The 20,399-nt window shown below is 48.1% G+C and overlaps 1 protein-coding gene and 1 long non-coding RNA gene across 12 annotated transcripts in view; one reads left to right on the forward strand and one right to left on the reverse strand.

The window, feature by feature from the left end:
- NMNAT2 (nicotinamide nucleotide adenylyltransferase 2) overlaps nucleotides 1–20,399 on the reverse strand; it is a 226,243-nt gene that overhangs the window by 63,899 nt on the left and 141,945 nt on the right.
- The window catches only part of LOC101906042 (uncharacterized), a 40,860-nt gene that overhangs the window by 13,597 nt on the left and 6,864 nt on the right, over nucleotides 1–20,399 (forward strand). The window contains exons 3-4 of one of the 2 annotated variants that reach the window (XR_237877.5): nucleotides 15,164–15,384; nucleotides 19,590–19,652. This is a non-coding gene — a long non-coding RNA (uncharacterized lncRNA). The remainder of the gene's footprint in view (nucleotides 1–15,163; nucleotides 15,385–19,589; nucleotides 19,653–20,399) is intronic. The other variant, XR_003029786.2, reaches the window with a different exon arrangement.

Genomic DNA, 20,399 nt, shown 5'->3' on the forward strand with positions numbered 1-20,399 from the left:
TCCCTCTCCACTGCCAGCGACCCTCCCCCAACACACACACACACACCCCCATCAGTGCTCTGTTCAATTTAACTATGACAAATTTAGAAATTTATGAGCATACTATGGAATAGAAAAGAACAAAACTCATTTCTTGTAAAGTTATAAAAATACTGTGCTTTAAAGTGGGACAGCCACAGAGATTCAAGCATGTCTTTGATCACATCTTTTAAGGAGCAACAGACAGCAATGTGAGTAATTACCAACAAAGAGACTGAGATACCCGGCTTCTGGATATTTGGGTAACTAGTGGTACTTACTGTCTTTCTCTAGGCATGGATAACTTGGTATTTGGTTAGTAAGGAAAAAAGAAAACTAATGTTTAAAATATGGGGCTTCCCATATGGTGCAGTGGCAAACAACCTGCCTGCCAAGGCAAAAGATGCAGGAGAGGAGGTTCAATCTTTGGGTCAAGAAGATCCCCTGGAGAAGGAAATGGTAACCCACTCCAGTATTCTTGCCTGGGAAATTCCATGGACAGAGGATCCGGGCAGGCTACGGTCGTCCATGGGGTCTTAAAGAGTCAGACATGACTGAGTGCCCACACACATATACATGAGCGCACGTGCACACACACACACACACACACACACACAATGTTCAAAACATTCTGTGTTCCTGCCATTTTCACAAGATACTTAGATATTTCTACTTTCAAGCATCTCCTTTTGAGAAACATACCTCTTAAAATCCAACAACAATCGCGTATGAGTTAATCACTAATTATTACGAACGGCAGCCCCAAAGGGGAAGGCTGGAAGAAACACCTTGAATCAGAAAGCTGTGGTTTGGCGCCAGCCACGGCTGGGTTTTCTCTCCAGGGCCCTGCTGGGTGAGCAGCTATGGGGAACGGGTGGTTTGTGCTGAGCTACAGCTCTGGGCCTTCTGTTTATGAGGCAGACTCTGCAGGCAGCGATCTGGGCTGAAAGTCAGAAGCTGCCTGCAGGGTGTCCCATGTGGGACCTTTTAACAGTCTCCAGGGTCACCCATTCAGCCTTCAGTATGCCTTCAAACTTTTCACAACTTGCCTGCAGGATGAGGCCCAGACTCCCAAGTAGAGCCTATCTGGCCCTTAAATATGAACCCTCCTCCTCTGCTTCTGCTGCAGCCTCAGGCATGCCCTCGTCCCCAGCGATGTGGATCCGTGAACACAGCCCCTTCACCCCTGTGTTCCTTCTGCCTCAGATGTCCTTCCCCTGCTGGTAACACCTGCCCACCCTTCAAAGTCCAATTCACCTCGCCACCTCCTTGGGCCTTTAGTAGCAAAATTCATTCTTTCCACAGCTCTGTGTATATCACCAATAACAAGTCTGATCCCATTTTCTTTGGTGAAACTGTAGTTTAGGGCTATGGTTTACTCTTTTTTTACATCTCTATGTACCTGGCCCCTCCTTACCAACTGAAACACTTGATACTACTCTTAGATACTCGTCATATACACAGCTCTGAGCGGAATTGCAGCACAGATATAGATAAAAGTGCAAGCACCTAAAAACTAGAATTTCCAGTCTGAAAGTGAAAATTACCAAAATTCTATACTTTGTACATGATAGTTTTGAGAACTTAAAATCCTAATATCACATCATACAGATTTTAAGAGATTAAAAACTATAATAATTCAGTCAAAAGTTTAAATTAACACTCTATCTTAATATTCTATCCAAGTTTTTTCTCTTGTTATCTAGAACATTCGCCTACCTCAACAAAAAGATGCTGCTTATCATTTAAAAAAAATAGAAGAGCATATTTAATGGACTATCCCTCATACTGTGATGACCATCTGCCCCTGGCTGAAATCACTCGGGGCAGACAGAAAGACAGAAACAAAATGCTTTTGCACATGCTTTTCAAAGGGTCCATTTATATTTCAACTGTTTTAACAGAATAAAGGATAAGCACCAAGTTCCCCACTGACACAGCATCTCCGTGCGAACACGTCCGTGCATCATGCGTTTGGTAGCACGTATGTGACTAGTCCCGCGGTCCTTTAGTGGGCGCTGTACCACTGAGGACGGCTACTGTGGGAGTGTGTGTGCATTTAACTCAAGGCAAATTAAAGACATCACATCCTGACGGCTTTTAATATACGAGAGGAGCCTATGAACTGAGCGAACCACCAAATTCAGAGTAACCAGAGCCTTTAATCTTTGATACATGGAGGTTTCTAATTCAGTGATTAGTGAAAGAAGGCCCGCTCTGGGGGAGGATTCAGCCTATTTTTCTCTTCCTGGGCTCAGTTTCCGCCCATCCTGACACCATCTGCAGGTGGGGGCTGGAGGCAGCTTTCCTTGGGAATGTTGGTGACATCACAGGCCCAGGGTCCCCTCTGACACCGTGTGCTCGGGTTCCCAGGGATGTCCCCCTTGGAATCTGGAACTCATTATGACACAGGTCATGGAGAGCCATGTGAACAACGAGGAGGGAGTGGGCGCTGGCTGAGCGTCTGTCTCCCTAACTCCTCCCTGAGACCAGCAGCCCCACTGTGGAATGGGAGCAGAGGGGAGCGGGGAGCGGGGCTGGCCCCTTCTCTCCTGCAGGCTCTCCAGCTTGAAAAGGGAGTGGATTCACACCAAGTGCATTCCTCCTGACCCATTTTTCTCTTTTGTGTCTGTGAAGATCATGTGCTGAGCCAAAAAACAGCCCCGGATTTCCTCCCAGGCTGCTGTTAATATCAGCCGCAGACCCAGGGCAGGCCAGCTCCGCTGGGCATCCTGGGCCTTGGAGCTGGTCGGCCACGGGTCTCCGATGGAGTGTCCAGGACTGCTGATGCTGCACTTGTGCTCTGGAGGGCAGGACTGGATCTCATCGGGCTCGCCGCCTTGCCCACCCACCCCCAGCCTTCAGCAGATCATCTTCAGTATTGACACCCAACACTAAGGGGGTGGGGGAGGGAGGGAATAAATTCAAGAGACGAAAGAGACAGAGGTTCAGTCCCTGGGTCGGGAAGACCCCCTGGAGGAAGGCAAGGAGAATACCACGGACACGGGAGCCTGGCGAGCTACACAGTCCATGGGGTCACAAAGAGTCAGACATGACTGAGCAACTTAGCACGCACGGCCCTATGGGGATACAGTATACTGTGTGTGTGTGTGTGTGTGTGTGTGTGTGTGTGCACTCAGTCATGTCCGACTCTGTGACCCCGTGGACTGCAGCCCACCAGGCTTCTCCATCATGGAATTCTCCAGGCAAGTATACTGGAGTGGGTTGCCATTTCCTCCTCCAGAGGCTCTTCCCGACCCGGGGATTGAACCTGTGTCTCCTGTGTCTCCTTGCCCACATCGACAGGTGGGTTCTCACCATTGTGCTACCTGGGAAACCAGTATATTGTACACTAGTTGGAAATAGTGCCCACTCTGATCCTCCTTCCTCCCACCTGAGGAAACTGAGGTTTTTCACAGCAGTTCTCACGCTGGGCCCTGGCTCTGCATGTTGGAATTTCATTCACCTTCTTGGGTGGGTGCCATGATCCAGACCTCAGAGCCTCCCTCTGGCCTGGCTAGTGGCCACCCAGGATTCTGGAACTGCTAATCACTAGACAGGTGTGGATTTCATAAATGTTACCCAATCCATCTGTAACACATATATTTTGACAAGAGCCCTCAGGCGTCTCTCTCTAGAAAAGTGACTCTACAATGGGAAATTCAGGAACCTGTGCCAAGGTGAGGCAGCTCTCTCTAGAAATTGGGGCCCTTGGGTCATATCTCAAAAGTAGCAGCCACAGGGCTGTGTGGCCAGGCTGGTCAGCCCTTTAACTACACACAGTCGTCCCAGCTTCACCCTGCATTTCTCAGCCTCATATCCCCAACCCCCGCGTTAGCCTGACCCCTGGTTTTCTAAAAACTCAGATTCCCCAGCCCTTACCACCTGCAATCAACTCACCTTCAGACAGTCTCTGGAATCAGGGAAGCCCTGCTAGGGTTGACTCAGTTTCCCTACCTTTCATTAACCCCAGAAATGCCGTCACTCGTCAAGGGACAGGCCTCTGCCCAAGTCAATGCTAAGAGTTACTCAAAGAGTCTTGACTAGTGTCCCAAAATATTTTGTTTTAATTAGTATCAACTGTGAGCTGGATACTCTGCTAAGCGCAAGAGATACAAACAGAGCACCCAGTGTGGGCGAGAGATACATAATAGACAAGCACAGCAAGTGTTGTAAGAGTCATGACAACAGGCCAGGTTTCCGAGTGTTGAATATGTGCCCAGCGCTGTGCTACAGGCTTTACAATCACTATTTTAATGACAGAGGTGAGCTCCTGGAGCTATGGGAGCTGAGTGCCACTGACAGCAGGGAATTGAGCCTCTAATCCTGGGCACTGGGCCCAGGTTAACCCTGTTGCTGCCTTACCTATCCTGCAGGCCCCAGGATCCCAGCCCTGGATCCCAAGAGCTCCCTTCACTCTGACTTTATTGGGCCTTCTGGTCCCCCATCATGAAGCTCTCCTACCTATCTGCAGACACTAGCCCGGTCTGTGAGAGAAAAGCCCGGGTCAGATGGAGAATCAGGGCGTCTTTGGAGCTGGCTTCTTACTTGGTGGGGGTGGGGGGTGGCGTGCAGAGGTGATGCCCAAAGGAAAGGAGCATTTGCATTGAGTTCTGTGTTTAGAAGACAGGTCAGCTCTGGAAGATTTATTCCCGCTTGATTTTGGAATTCCAAAACCGGAGCGAGGTCATCTTGCTTTCCTTGAGAAAGGAAATCCCCCAAAGAGGGTGGAGGGGGCGGAATTTCTGAGGGCCGGGCATCTCCTGATCAGGGAAGGGAGGGCTGGGGAAAGAAAGGGCAGCAGAACACAGTCCAGCCTCCTCCCCCTGGGAAAAGGCCTAAGTCCGTCTTGCCTTGGGTGAGCCAGAGGCCGCGGGCTCCATCTGCTGAGACCTTGTAGATACACATACCACCGGACGAGCCCCAAACTGCTGATCTCTACTTTTACCTTCACTGGACTTTCTAAAATCAGATCCAGGAACAGAGGGTGTTGGTCATCCAGACACAGAACAGTGTGTTCTGGGGTCCGGGTGCCTGGGGTGAAGGAGGGAAGGGCCAAGAAGTGGAAAGCTGCTAAGGAATTTTTTTTTTTTCATAATTTTTTTTGGCTGCACTGGGTCTTCATTGCTTTGCACGGGCTTTCTCTTGTCATAGTGAGCAAGGGCTACTCTTCATTGCAGTGTGTGGGCTCTGGGGCACACGGGCTCCGACAGCTGCACGTGGGCTCAGTAGTTGCGGTGCACGGGCTTAGTTCCTCCGAGGCATATGGAATCTTCTCAGACCAAGGATCAAACCCACGTCCCCTGCATTGGCAGGCATATTCTTAGCTACTGCGCCACCAGGGGAAGTCCAAGATTTTTAAAATATTTATTTTTACTATTTGGCTGTGCCAGGTTTCTGTTGCAGCACACAGGATCTCTTAGTTGTGGCATGTAGGATTTAATTCCCTGACCAGGGATCGAACCTGGGCCCCCTTACACTGGGAGTCTTAGCCAATGGACCACCAGGGAAGTCCTCTGCTAAGGATTTTTAAAATCACCTTCTTGTTGTTACTGTTTATTTTATCATCACATCTGCTCTACTGGGACAGGGATCATTAAGCACAGTTTACAAATGAGAAGCTAAAGACTTGCTTTAAGTGTCAGAGTCAGGAATCACACCAAGTCTGGACTCAGAAGCCCGTGCACTGGGATGCAGGTGTGTGCACACCTCTACACGATATGACCCAGCCTGAAACTGGTTGGTGGCTCTGGATTTCAGTTGACTCACTTAAAAAATATTTGCTCTGCTTACTTTCATTCCACCAGCATGGAGCATCTACTATTATGTGCCAGTGGGCTAGGCTGAGTGCCAGGAATGCAAGGATCTACAAAATCAAAGTCCTGCCAAGAGTAGTTTATATACCAGTGTGGAAGAAAGACTCACCCACAGATCATCTCAGTGCAGTGTCTACACAATGCCCAGGCGGTACTAAAGTTGAGATGAGATGATACATGCAAGCGTTGAGCAAAGCCAAGGGTTACCCGGATCTCCCCGAGGCTGAGCCAGCTCTCTTAGGAGTGGAAGGAGAAACAAGAACAGGATGGGAAACTCTTGCAGAGAATCTCAAAGCAGTTCTTCCCTCTCAGCAGTGCCTCCATCCACCTAGGATGGTGACAGGGCCATCCTTTTCTTCCCTTTTTCTCCTTCCTCCCTTCCTTTCTTTCTTTCCTTCCTTCTTCCACTGTTCTATGTGTGTCCAGAGAGGTCCTTGGTGGCGGGACCCATCCGACAACAGTAAGCAACTGGGGAACTTTTCATCTGGGGAGTTCAGGATGATATACAACCTAAGAAGACCTCAGAGAGAGTTTTCCACCATCTGCTCTGTCTTTGAGTGTCTGCGATGTGAAGGAGTTCCCATGCTCTCGCATTTTCCTGGATATGTCCCAATGTAATAGGAAAATCATTACTCATCTCTAATAACAGCCTCTCCTCTTCTCTGCCTATCATGGAGAATTCTGGGACAACACTGTATTCTCTGCTGAATTGGGGTAAAGGGAAAGGAGGGAGTTTAGAGAAACCAGACTGGGTAGATTGATTTCCTCTGGAAAGTAACTCTCTGTGTTACTGGTGGAAGAGAAATAAAAAGACCCTGAGAGTGAGATGAGAAGAAAGGAAAAATGCGAGTATTTGGGCTTAGGGAGAATTTTAGGAGTGTGGAGAGAGGTGATGGTTCTTGAGAGAGAGAGTTGTATATGAAATGTACATGGTGAGACAGATTTTTTTAAAAGTGTTGCTCTATTTTGAGCTGAATGCAGTTTTGGTATTCTTTGAGGGATTTTAGCTGAGACTAAGATTTCTTTGTGAATTACTTTTTGTCTATCTGACAGTTGTTTCCCTGAGTACATCACCGTGTCAGGACTGGGTCACGAGGCAGCCTTGCTTTCTGTGACTTACACCAGTGTTCACAGAATTCAATCCAAAGTCATCAGTTCTCAGCTCTTCATTTTATTACAGATAAAAACGCAGAGAAACGCCAGATAGATCCCAGTTCCTTGTTTCACACCTAATTTCCTGACAAGGCAGTGGAGCTGCCCCGGTCCTTCTGCTACTGAAAAAGAATGAGGGGAGACTGGCAAGCAGAGGAGAAAAGGGAGAGCAGAGAGAGAGAAACTATCTCCCTCCATCTCTTTCATTGGTATATCCCACATTTGAGCCACCTTCATGCTGGCAGGCAGTGCACGTCCTGTTTCTCTGCCATTTTTTAAGCTACGTGGCTTTGGGAAAGTCATCTCCTATCTGAGCCTTAGTTTGAAATTGGATTGGATTAATAAGAACAACTAACCTGCTGGGTAGCTGGGAATTTCGAATGAGAGCACGTAAGTGTAATCTGACCTGTAAGCTACAAGTTGTGGTGTGATGAGACAAACATGTCCATCCTTTCATCCCACCAAAGAGAATCCTTTCATTTCAACCTAATTCCACAAACCTCTTTCTCCACGCTAAAAAAATGATGCATTCTTTCCTCCTAGGAAAGAGGTCAAATCATAATAAAAGTTTGAGAGAGAGGGGAAAGTTCAGAGGCTGGGGTAGAAGAGTTTATCTAAGGGAGAGGTTTGAAAATGGTGCTAAAGCAGCTTTAGGGTGAAAACTATCTGAATAGAAAAAGAAATAAAATTTGAGTTAATCTTACTGGGAGCATACATTTGAGTACCTTTAACATCCCAGACTCTTGAGAGTCCCCTGGACTGCAAGGAGATCAAACCAGTCAATCTTAAAAGAAACCAACCCTGAATGTTCATTGGAAGGACTGATGCTGAAGCTGAAACTCCAATACTTTGGCCACCTGATGAGAATAGCCCACTCAATGGAAAAGACCCTGATGCTGGGAAAGGTTGAAGGAAGGAGAAGAAGGTGACGACAGAGGATGAGATGGCTGGATGGCATCACCGACTCAGCTGACAAGAGTTTGAACAAGCTTCGGAAGATAGTGAAGGACAGGGAAGCCATGGTTTGCGATCCATGGGGTCACAGAGTCGGACATGACTTAGCGACTGAACAACAACAACATCCTTGATGATAAAGATGGAATTTCTTTTAAGTTATAAGTAAATGTGGAACTGAGTTTTCTGAATATGATGGCCCTCTGAGATTGTACTGTCTGGGTTTATGCATGGTATGAACATAGGATATGCCTGAGAGACCTTTGAGTCCAGTGGGCCTTGACCTCTGCTCCATCAAGTTCCTGGGCTGCACCCACAGCCCTGGGCTTAGGGAACCACCGCCACCATCTAGGGTGAGGCTTCTCCTTCTCATCTAGAAAGATCCCCTCCACCCCCTCCCTCCATCTGTGCAGACCATTCCCTCCTCCTGCCCTTATTCCTCATGAGCTAGACGTGTCCCAAGCACTGTCCCCAGCTGGCAGCTCTCACCTGTCAGCAGACTAAGGAGAGTCTACAGAGGGGGCAGCAGTAGCTGTCAGGGGATCATGGAACCACCACCTGGGGCCCTGGAGCAGCCACCTGGAGATGAAACTCTTCTTATGCAAATCACAGGATGAAATTTTCAGGACCACACAGTGAAGTCTAAGCCCTCCCTGAGCACTTGAGACTATTTAGTGTCCATTCCTCATGATTTTAGCTTCCCTGGTGGCTCAGTGGTAAAGAATCCGCCTACAATGCAGGAGATTCGGGTTCTATTCCTGGGTTGGGAAGATCCCCTGGGGAAGGAAATGGCAACCCACTCCAATATTCTTGCCTGGAAAGTCCCATGGACAGAGGAGCCTGGTGGGCTACAGTCCATGGGGTTGCACAGAGTTGGACACAACTTAGCAACTAAACCACCAGCACACTCACAATTTTAAAAACCATCTGTCTGCTGACACCTCTCAAATATCTATCACTTAGCAGACTTTGCCTCTGAGCTCTAATCTCAGAAATCTAATTATCTGCTTGACATCTCTCCCTTGACTGTGTCTCACAAACATCTCAAACTTGAGATGCATACAACAGTAGATTCTTCGTAGCCATTCCCAAATCTGAGCCACCACCACTCCCCACCTGCTCCCTCCCTGCACCAATGACACTGCCAGATGCTGAAGCCAGAAAGCAGGGAGGTATCTTTGGTTCCTCCCTCTCCCTTAATTCCCATATCTGATCCATCAACAGCCTCTAAAACCCACCAGCATCTTTCCATCTCCATTGCCCCCACCACACTCCAAGTGACCCTTCTCTCCTGTCTGTATGACTGGGGCATGGAGCTTAGAAGAGAAGGTTGAAAAGGAGGTACTTAAAAAAAAAATTTATTGAAATATAATTGCTTTATAAAGTTTTGTTAGTTTCTACTGTACAGCAAAATGAATCAGTCATTCATATAACTATATCTCCTCGCTTTTGGACTTCGTCCCCATTCAGGTCACCACGGTGCATTAAGTGAGTTCCCTGTGGTCTCTATCACGTTCTCATTAGTTATCTATTTTGGGCTCAGTCGCTCAGTCATGTCGAACTCTTTGTGGCCCCATGGACTGTAGCCCACCAGGCTCCTCTGCCATGGAATTTTCCAGGCAAGAATACTGGAGTGGGGTGCCGTTTTCTACTCCAGGGGATTCTCCTGGAGTAGAATCTTCCAGGGATTGAACCTGTGTCTCCTGCACTGGCAGGCAGATTCTTTACCACTAGCGCCATCTGGCAAGTCCTATCTATTTTGTACATAGTGTTAATACTGTATATGTGTCAATCTCAGTCTCTACGTTCATCCCTTGGTATCCATACATCTGTTCTCTATGTCTGTGTCTCTATTTCTGCTTTGTAAACAAGGATCATCTATACCATTTTGCTAGATTTCACATACATGCATTAATATATGGTATTTGTTTTTCTCTTTCTGACTCGCTTCACTCTGTATGACGTTCTCTAGGTCCATCCATGTCTCTACAAATGACCCAATTTCTTTTTTATGGCTGAGTAATACTCCACTGGAAAGAGGGCACTTTAAACACAAGGATAGAGCCTTGCTCCCTCTGCCGCACCCCTCAGTACTGTTGTGTGAGGTCAAAATTGGAAGTTTGAAAATCTGAGAATGGAAAGGACTTGGCTCTACTGTCCTCTGCAACTTGGGAGGAAGACAGAGATTCCAGCACTGACAAGGGGTGCCCTGTTAATGCAGATGAGCAGACCTAGGCAGAGAGAGGGCCCAAGATACTACCTTCCCCACAGATTTCCCCTGGCCCTACTCCATTATCTTGGCTTCCTAGAAGATGGGGAGTAGATCTGATAAACCCTTGTGTATAAAGTAGGACAAAGGTTATCTAGGGATCGAGAACTTAGGGACCTGATAGGGGATCACAAAAAGGGGGCAAGGGGCCCCAATGTGGGAAGCTTCAGGGTGCCTGACCAAACTGGAAACCAAGGATGGGGCACAGTGGTAAGAGCGGAGATGAGGACAGATTCCTCAGCAGTCACTTCCTGTTGCCTGGGGCAAGGGGACAAATGACAAGGTACATGAAAACAGCAGATACCAGCCAATGTGGGTCAGAGGCAGCTCCTTCAACGTCGGGAAAGATATAAGCCCCTTGGAATTTTGAGCAAATTCAGAGAGAAAGGGAGAAGGAAAAGGAGGGAAAGATCCTTTGCTTTTTCAAAATTTACTCTTTTTTATTTACTTTTGGCTGCGCTGGGTCTTCGTTGCCGTGTGTGGGCTGTCTCTAGTTCCCGCTAGTGGGGGCCTAGTTGCAGTGGGGGGGCTCCTCATTGACTTCTCTTGCTGCGGAGCACAGGCTCTATATACCAGCAGCTCAGTAGTTGCACCTCATGAGCGTAGCTGCTCTGTAACGTGCGGGATCTTAGTTCCTGGACCAGGGATCTAACCCGTGTCCCCTGCACTGGCAGGTGGATTCTTAACCACTGGACCACCAGGCAAGTCCGAGGGGAAGAATTCTGAAACCGCTGAAAGAGTGTTCAAAAGAGAGTCTCAGAACTCACTGTCCCTCCACAAGGAGGACGTGGACTCTCAGTAGCTGAGTTTCATCACAGGAAAATAAACAAAATTAAGTGTTTGCAGTGGGAAGTTTTACACTGGTGAAATGTGGGTCCAATCACAGTTTCTTTTACTTAAAATAATCCAGCCCCCTTGCTTTGAGCCATAAGGTCCTGCATGGCCTGGCTTCTACCCTCTTACCAGCCTTATTTCAAACTTCTCTTCCTGGACCACTAAATGCCAGCTGCCCTGGCTTTCTTTGAGTTCCTCCAATACTCTATCTAAGCCTTTTCCTGCCTTTGGATGTGTGCTCTATCGCCCCGCCTCTTTTTCGATCCTTCAGAAAGACAGCACCTTCTCAGGGATGTCTTCTCTGGCTACGTTCTAAATGATTTTATGTCATTCTCTGCCTCTGCACTGGGTTCCGTATTCCTCACATAGTGCTTCTTTCATCCTTTCTTTCTTCGTCTGTTTCGTGTTTGTTTTTGAATGTTGGCTGTGTTGGATCTTCAATTGCAGTATGCAGGCTTTCTCTAGCTGTCATGCATGTGGACTTCTCTAGCTGCAGTTCATGGGTGTGGGCTTGGTTGCCCAGCAGTATGTGTGATTTTAGTTCCCCAACCAGGGATAGAACCAGCATCCCCCGCACTGCAAGATGGATTCTTAACCACTGGACCACCACGGAAGTCCCCTCTTTCTTTCTCTCTTGAGTTGCAATTAACATACAATATTTTATTACTTTCAAGTGTATAACATAGTGATTCAATATTTTTATATATTATGAAATGATTCCTATAATATGACCAGTTACCGTCTGTCAACATACAATGTTACTCCACTGTTATTGACAGCATTCCCCATGTTGAATATTATATCCTCATGACTTATCTATGGCTGGAAATTTGTAATTCTTGATCTCCTTTCACCTACCCATCCCCTCTAGCAACCAGCAGTGTGTTCTCTATATCTGTGTCCATTTCTATTTTGTTTGGTTTGGTTTTAGGATTCCACACTGAAGTGAAATAATGGTATTTGTCTTTCTCTATCTGAATTAACCTAACCCACTACCCTCCAGGTCCATCCATGTTATATTAAATGGCAAGATTTCATTAGGCTGAATAATACGAATATTCCAGATATTGTATTTATATGTGTATATATACATTCTTTGCCCATTCATCTGTTGATGGACATTTTGATCATTTCCATATCTTGGCTATTGTGAATAACGCTGCTATTTACATAGGAGTGCATATTTCTTTTCAAGTTAGTGTTTTCAAATTTTCTTTGGCTAAATACACAAAAGTGAATTGCTGGATCATGTGGTAGTTCTATTTTTTAATTTTTTGAGGCTCCTCCATACTGTTTTCCATTGTGACTGCGCCAATTTACATGCCCACCAACAGTGTAGGAGGGTTCACTTTTCTCCACCTCCTCACCAACACTTTTTTCTGCGCCACTGGCTTTCTTTCTGGCTTGCTGCCTTTCTCCCCACTAGGGAAAGTCTCAGCCTAGAGTCTCTGCACCTGCCGTCCCTCCACAAGAACTCCCCAAAGACAGAGACTCAGACATTCCATCATCATATGTACAAAGCCCCTGGCACTGCGTGTAGTAGGTACTTAATAAATCTCTGTTGACTGAATGACTCTCTGAGCCCCTAGAACACACCCAGTAGAGTGTGTAATGCAGGGTAAATGTGGGTTCAGTGACTGTCGTCCAACCGAGCCGTCCCTGAGGTTACTCAGGAATCACAAGTCATACCACGCCCCTCTCTGGCTACAGAGTATGTTACTAGGGGCACCTGGCTCAGGGTTTCCCATCTCACCATCACTCATCCGGACCTCCTGGAGGGAACACCTCACTGACTTTCCAAGTAAGAAACCTGAGGCCCATTGAGATGACTGCTCTCCAGTTACTTCACGATGGAACTGGACTCAGTGTCCGAGCCTCTGACTCCTAGTCAGTGCTGTTTCTCCCACATCAGACAGCTTTATCCTAAATTCAATTTCTTCCTCAGTGTAAGTAAAGGAATTTTATTCCCTCTCCTTCAATAAAATGCCAACATGGCCAACTTGTACAGAGACTAAAATTCATGAATACTCTGGAGAGATACATACATTTATCTGCATGAAAAAAAGGAATAGTCTCATGTTCTTTAAGAGACTCAGGGAAATCTTTAAGGTTTTCTTTAAACTACTTTAATGCTTTGATGGTTTGAAGAAAGCATATCGGAAATCTCTGGAGAAAATGGCTAAGTGGGCCTAAGGTATTATACCTGGGCTGGAGTTGCTTTAAATAAAACCTTCTTTCACCTCATATTGTTTCCTGAGTAGAGCAAAATAGATAAGCCTCTTGTTACTCTTTTGGTTTTTTTAATGTAATTTCAATGTGCTTTGGATATTAACAGAGCCATCACCTTTACTCCCCTCACACTCAAATAATAGTTAAATCATGGGTGTTACGAACATCAGCTCTACCTGGGCAGTCTGTTTTATTTCTTCACTATTTGCCCAGCATACTTCACATGTAGCAGGTGCTCAAAAAAGACGTGGATAAAAATTTATTGACCATCTGCTATAGCCTGGGTACCCAGCCTGTGTGCTGAGGGTCAGAGGTGGACCAAAGACACATGTCCCTGCCCTCATGGAGCCTGGAGAAGGGAGACAGACAAGACAGGTCTTTATTTTAAAGCACACACACAAACACACAAAGAAATACACATTGAGAAAAAAGTCATGAACATAATGAACAGACTGCAGTAATCAGGCACACACGAAACAAGCAAACAAAGCTACTTAGATATGGTTGTCCGGGAAGGTATATTGGAGAAAATAATTTTTCTTTGAGGCATGAATGAAGAGGAGGGGCAGGGGCAGAGACTCAGAGGTTTAGCACTCCAAATGGAGGTCCAGCGGGTACAAAGACTCTAGGACAGGATGAAGTTCAATGTGCCCTAGACCATGAAGAGTCTGGCGTCATGGCAGTTGCTAAGCAGGCGGCATGTCACATTGGGTGTACTCTAAGGGAAATGTAAAGTCATTGATGGGATTTAAGAAAAGGAGTGACATGATCTCACTTATTTTATAAGAAAAGCACTCTGGGCTGTGAGGAGAAAGGATTAAGAAGCTAGAGGACCAGTATTGCAACAGATGAGGTGGAAGTGGGTAAGGGAGATATTAATAGATGGAAAGGAGACAATGGTCTCAAAGTACACGTTGGAGGAAAAATTACCAGGTTAGCTGAAAATGTGGCTCTGGGGGTTAGGGAAGGGCTGGGATTGCCAGGAGGATGGGAAAAGACTGCGGAAGGACCAAGATAAGGAGAAGAACAGAATCAGTCTGCAAACGTGTTCAATAGGGCTTCCCCGATGGCTCAGTGGTAAAGAATCCTCCAGCAGTGTGGGAGACCTGGGTTCGATGGCTGGGTTGGGAAGATCCCCTAGAGAAGGGAAAGGTTACCCACTCTAGTATTCTGGCCTGGAGAATTCCATGGATTGTATATAGTCCATGAAGTTGCAAAGAGTTGGACACAACTGAGTGACTTTCACTTTCATATTCAATAAGGGTAAAAGGGCTGGAATGACTTTTACCCTTACCATTTCCCAACAGTATTCATAGCTTTATCCTTTCCATAATCGGAAAACAGAGACAAAAATCAGTGAAATTTCAGTTCCCATGTGAATTATGAAGATGGGTTGGCACAAGAATGACCCATCTAGCAAATCTAATGAACCATATTTCCCTGTGGTTCTTCTTATTGGCTGAGTTGATAGTTCATAGTATATCAGGGCCTCGCATGGTCCGTGTTCCAACAGCTCTTCCCAGTTTGAATGAGTGCACGAGGCACAGAGACTAGTATTTCCCGGAATCATTCAGCATGGAGTGGGTGGCAGGGTGAGTGGCCAAGGAAGAGAGGGATGTTCATTTGGCAGCTCAGAGCTCTCTGTGCCCCCAAACCAGGTGATTTCTTGGTGTACAAGGACATTCATGAGTCACTTGGGCAGGCCTCTTGGGAGTAGTGCCTAAAGAGTGGAAAATAAAAACAGTGCTTTCGGCTGTTGGGTTTCTTCTTTTGTCCTGGGAGGCCCCTGCTTTCCCTGGCTGCTCCTCCCTGCCCCCTGGCTCCCCCGGCTTTCAGAGGAGCTGGTACTGGACATTAACTACCCTTTCTCACTTGACATCTTCTCCTGCAGAGCAAGCTACTCTCTTGCCAAATCTCTAGGTCGGTGGCTCATCAGATGTCAGCTGCCCCCACGGCTTCCAGGGCGAGCAGGGAGGTGCTGCAGTCAGTGCTCAGGGCCAGAGAGGAAGGTGTCATGTGAGGGGCTCGTCACCTGGTCCCGGAACTGAAGACCACAGAGCTCTGCGGCTGGACCCCAGCCACTCAGACCCAGCTGGCAGGTCCCGGAAGAAGGTGAGGGGCCAGAAACACCACAGGACAGGACCCTGGCTTCCTCCCCACCCAGCTGCCCCATCCTGACTCCCCTCCAGAAACTGGAGAGGCTGTGCTTTCTTTGGACATAGTCTGAGGCTGAGATCAGCAAAATCTGGACCCTTTGACAGTATTCCAGAAAAAGCCTCTGCTGTGCTGACCTAAAGGCTAATGAGCCTTTCTAGGAGGTCCTCTTCTCTGATTCACCAGCTCTGCCTCTCCACCACTCTGATGTCCTTGGGCAGTGGCCCTTTGTCTTGGAGCCTTTCTCAGAAAGAAGGGAAAGAAGGAGATCAGTGCCAAGCCTGGGCAGCCCTCGCAGTGAGCCGGCATGGCCAGATCAGGGCAACCTCGGTTTGTTTTCAGAGCTAGCTGTCCTCCCAGATCTGGCCTAGGTGACTTGTCTCCGGGTGCCTTGCCTACTGTCCTTCCCAGTCCCAACACTTAGTGCTGTTGGCATGATCTTCTGCAGTAGCCTGCAGGAGTCTGCCTCCCGCAAGGGAGATCTTACGGAAGTCTACCCAATTTATACTGACCCAAGGACCCCCATGGCACCCCACTCCAGTACTCTTGCTTGGAAAATCCCATGGACGGAGGAGCCTGGAAGGCTGCAGTCCATGGGGTCGCACAGAGTCGGACACGACTGAAGTGACTTAGCATAAGGACCCCCAGGGACAGGAACCTGGCTGCTGTCCTGTGAAATAGGACCCTATACTCTGACTCCACTCACGGTTGATTGGAGGAGAAGGGCCAATAGGAATCTTTACCCTGTTATTAGAATTAGAGGCGAGAGAGACAGAAAAACACAGAGACAGAGAGATTTGGTCCTTCTGGGAAGCTGTGGTTGGCCTTTCTCTGCTGTGACTCTTGAGATGTAGAGGCAGCAAGTCAGCAGAAAGAATGAACAATGAGTCGGATACACAGAAAGAGGCAAAGACGAGAGATAAAAATACTTCAAAGATTCCCCACAGCATTCCAGATTTGGGTTTCTGGCCTCCCTGAGGCTCATTCTTGCCCACAGGGGTTCATGACTATTCAAATAAAGTCCCTCTTCTTCCTAATGTGATTTCTCTCCCCACTACCAACATAGACTGAAGCAATAATAATGCTATTATATTTAATTCTAACACACACCATCAATTTGAATAATGTTTGTGTGTCTGTCTGTTTATGTGTGTGTGTGTTGGGGGAGAAACATGACATTAAAAATAAATATTGTCTGTATGACTTATTCCAATTTCAAAAATGTTCAACATGAAAAGCATGCACCTTAACATTGAGGAAATAGGACACTTCACTTACACAGTCTCTGGTCCTGACTCTTAATTAGGTAAAATGGTCCATTTAAATGCAATTAAATTGTGTATGTCTCCAAGTCATTAAGGAGTAGCTGGAATCTGTGTGTTATGATTTACACGAGAGCCACTTGGGTTAGTGTTTAGCTGGTCAGGAATAGCCTTAGGCAGTTTCCTGCCGACCCTGCCGTGGGTATCACAACCATGATTATAACTGCGGGACTCATTATGGATCATAATCATAAGAGGATTTCCCTGTTAAGAGCATTATCCAAGCTCTTATTGTCGCTCTCACGGAGGGACACAGTCAGAGAGCCACATTAAGCTGTCCATTTTTTCCAGGGAGGCTGCCCACCCACTGCCTGTCTGCCGACTGTGTTCACTTTCCTCCCGGCCTCCAGCTTCCTCTGGCGACCCCCAAGATGAGGTCCAGACACAGGCAGGAATGGGTCGGCCCAAGCATAACTGAGCACTCTACGGAGGCATTGCAAACACTCAATCTTAGAGTGGTTTAGAAGCCATTGAATCCTCTGCCTCCTCTGCCAGATGCAGAACTGTGGCTCAGAGAGTTTGAGCAAGTTGCATGGGGTCACTTGGCCAGATGGCAGCACAACCCAGACTCGAGCCAGGTCCATCGACCTCCCATGCTGGGTTCCACTCACTCTTATCACCACGCTACACGTGTGTGCTAAGTCACTGCAGCCGTGTCCAACTCTGTGCAACCCCATGGACTGCAGCCCGCCAGGCTCCTCTGTCCATGGGTTTCTCCAGGCAAGAATACTGGAGTGGGTTGCCATTGCCTTCTCCAGAGGATCTTCCCAACCCAGGGATCGAACCCACGACTCTTACGTCTCCTGCATTGGCAAGCAGGGTTCTTTACCACTGGCGGCACCTGGGAAGCCCTACCACCACCACTCCTCTTCCCCCCCAAAGCAGGGAGGCTGGGCATCCAGCGTGGGTACATGAGATGAAGTCTGACAAGTGACTAAGAGCATGGAGCTGGAGCCAGAGTACCCAGGTTCAAATCCCAGCTCCACCACTCCCCGGCGGCCTGCACTCAGCCCAGCTACCTAACAGCTCTATGCCTCAGTCATCCTACCTGTAAAATGGAGATAAAAACAGCATCTATTGCTTAAGAGCGTTGTAGCATTATTAAGTTAATGAGTAAAGCATTTTGACCACTGCCTGGCACGTGGTACACTCTATATGTATGTTTGCTAAATAAAGTCAAGCAGCCTCTGATGCCCCAGGGTCTGAGGAGTTGTCTGGAGGTAGAGCCATCCCAGGCCATCAGGTGGACAGAGGAGGGGCTGTGTTGCAAAAGCAGCCAGGAGCGGAGCCGAGGAAAGAAGGAACAGGACATGTGCTGCGGCCTGGGTCACCTCGGCGGATGCCCCCTCCCCATTCCTCCCAGAAACCTCCATGTCCTCCCTAAGCACACCTCAGCTAGTGATGTCCCCCAGGAGCACTGCTGGTGGCAGTGAGGCCGCCTGCTGAGTGGCCAGTTCCCTCCACCTCCCGAAGCTGGGCTTGGGAGAGGACAAGGTTCCAGAGACTCCTGCTGAGGCGGCGGTGAGAGCTTCCAGAAGTCTGGGTCCACCGGCTGAAAGCTCTTAAAAGTGTGGGGCAGGGTCACAAAAGGAACTCCTAAAAAAGGAGGCATTTCTTATTGGGGTTTTTTGGTTTGTTTTTTACCAACTTGCATCTTTAAGGGTTAAATTAAACAGGAACAGTGAGGTGAATTCCATTCCAGCTGGCAGTTCTTCTCCCTTCAGGGTCCTCTCAGAAGCTCGTGGGAAATATGCAGGGCTCGGAGATCCTCATCCCTGGCTTCACGATCCTAACATCCCCTTCAGATCTTCACGCAACCTCTCAGAAATGTGGGAAGAATTTTCTCTTGTGTTTTCCTGAGCACGCTCTCTCTCTCCCCACCCCCTTTCTTCCCTCTGCCCTCACTTCCCCAGGTTTATTCAACGTCCAGGCTTGATGTTCAGGCAGAGACACCATCTGAGACTCAGCTGGGGTCCCCTCCAACCTGAACAGCTCCCAGTAATTCCAGGGAGACGACAGAGGATGGTGGAATCGGGGAGAGGGGCAGTGGTGCGCTGAGCACTCGCTCTCTCGGTGGAAAAGGCAGCCATCAGTCACAGCTGCTCTTATAAAACACACCTCGAAGCCAGGGGAGGGGGCTGCCTCAGGCTGCCAGGCCTGTATTCCAGCTGACTTCTGGGGACTTGAGGAGGAGTGTTGATGGGGAAGCCTGAAGGGAAGAGAAGGAGGCTGGAGCGGGAGGAGCTGGCAGGGGACCCTGCTGGACAGACAAGACGAAAGGAAAGGAGATACAGAGGGGCTGAGTGACTGAGGGAAGAGGAGGCAGGATGGCCCAGGGGTGGGCCAAGGGAATTCAGGAGCCAGCTGGGAAGGTAAACACCTGCTTTCTCCTAATAGAAAGCCACCAGGCTTCCTTTAAGAACCACCTTCCTCTCTAGAAGCCTCTGCTGCTCTCTCTGTGGGGCCCTCCTGCTGCAGCCTCAGGACTGAGTCCTTCAGAGAGTGAGACACACAGAGCTGGTAACTCAGGGCTCCTCCCCAGAGGGGACACAATCGCCCCCCCAGCCCCACCCCCACGCCTCCGGGCAACCCTCCCACTCAGCATGCCCACTTTGTATCCGGTTTTAATCCTCCAAACTGAACCAGTGTCAGATAAGAGCTCTGCCAAGGCACCACACTTACCTCTCAGGCCCAGCTTTCTGTTAGAGAACTGCTTATGTTAGCAAACAAAGGGCCAGTGGGCCTCTTCTAGAATTTGTATGCAGGGCCCAGGTTCACATATTTAAACCTACTTCTGTGTTTTCTGATCTCACCAACATGGGATTTTTTTTTTTTTTTCAGACAACTTTATCTTATCTGTCTTTTGGGGATGTAATAACCCAAGATACACTGCAGACTTAAATGGTAAGAGTCAGGATGTGATATTAATCACTGAGAATACTCCGCTTTAAAAGCACCAAATGCTGAATAAATTAAAGCACTCAGTCATGCAGACCAGACCAAAGGGAGGGGAAACTGAGGGCAACTACAATGGAGACAAGACTTAAAAGGAGCTTTGGGATCTGCCTGAGCATGAGATAGAACTGAGATGCAAGCAGACGCTGCCACCAGCCAGCCCTGCGCTGAGTCCGGAAAAGGGATTCTAAAAGGTCAAAAGGACGGCCCTTGAGTCTGAGAGACAGAATGCTAGCTAAGCCCACGAGGACCTACCCCAGGATCACTCTTAAATTATTCTGGACCAGAAGGAAATTCCACAACTTGCTTGGATCTCATCGTTTCTCTGGGGATGCAAACTCACCATGGAAAATTCCCAGCCTCACCCAGGTCTGGGCACCCTGCCCTGCCACTCTCCCCGCTGGTTTCTGGGCCTTGAAAACCTCCGCACATTTTCCCTCGTCTTGTTGGCAGCAGTGACAACTATCCACTTGTTGGGAACCAGAAGGTGGTGGCAAACTTGGAGATGATGATCAAAGGAAGGCGCCACCAGACCTATGGTGTCAGCGTCACCAGGCAGGGCCGTCTGTCCCGGCGCAGAACTGGGATGCATGGGCTCCCACGGTGGAGACCCCAGAGAGAAGGCCTCCACCCATCTGTCCAAATTCCTTTTGAGGGGAAGGAACCAAACCCAGAAGGAGGCCAGCGCCCAGAGAA

This window comes from Bos taurus, chromosome 16, assembly GCF_002263795.3.
Source record: "Bos taurus isolate L1 Dominette 01449 registration number 42190680 breed Hereford chromosome 16, ARS-UCD2.0, whole genome shotgun sequence".
Classification (NCBI taxonomy): domain Eukaryota; kingdom Metazoa; phylum Chordata; class Mammalia; order Artiodactyla; family Bovidae; genus Bos; species Bos taurus.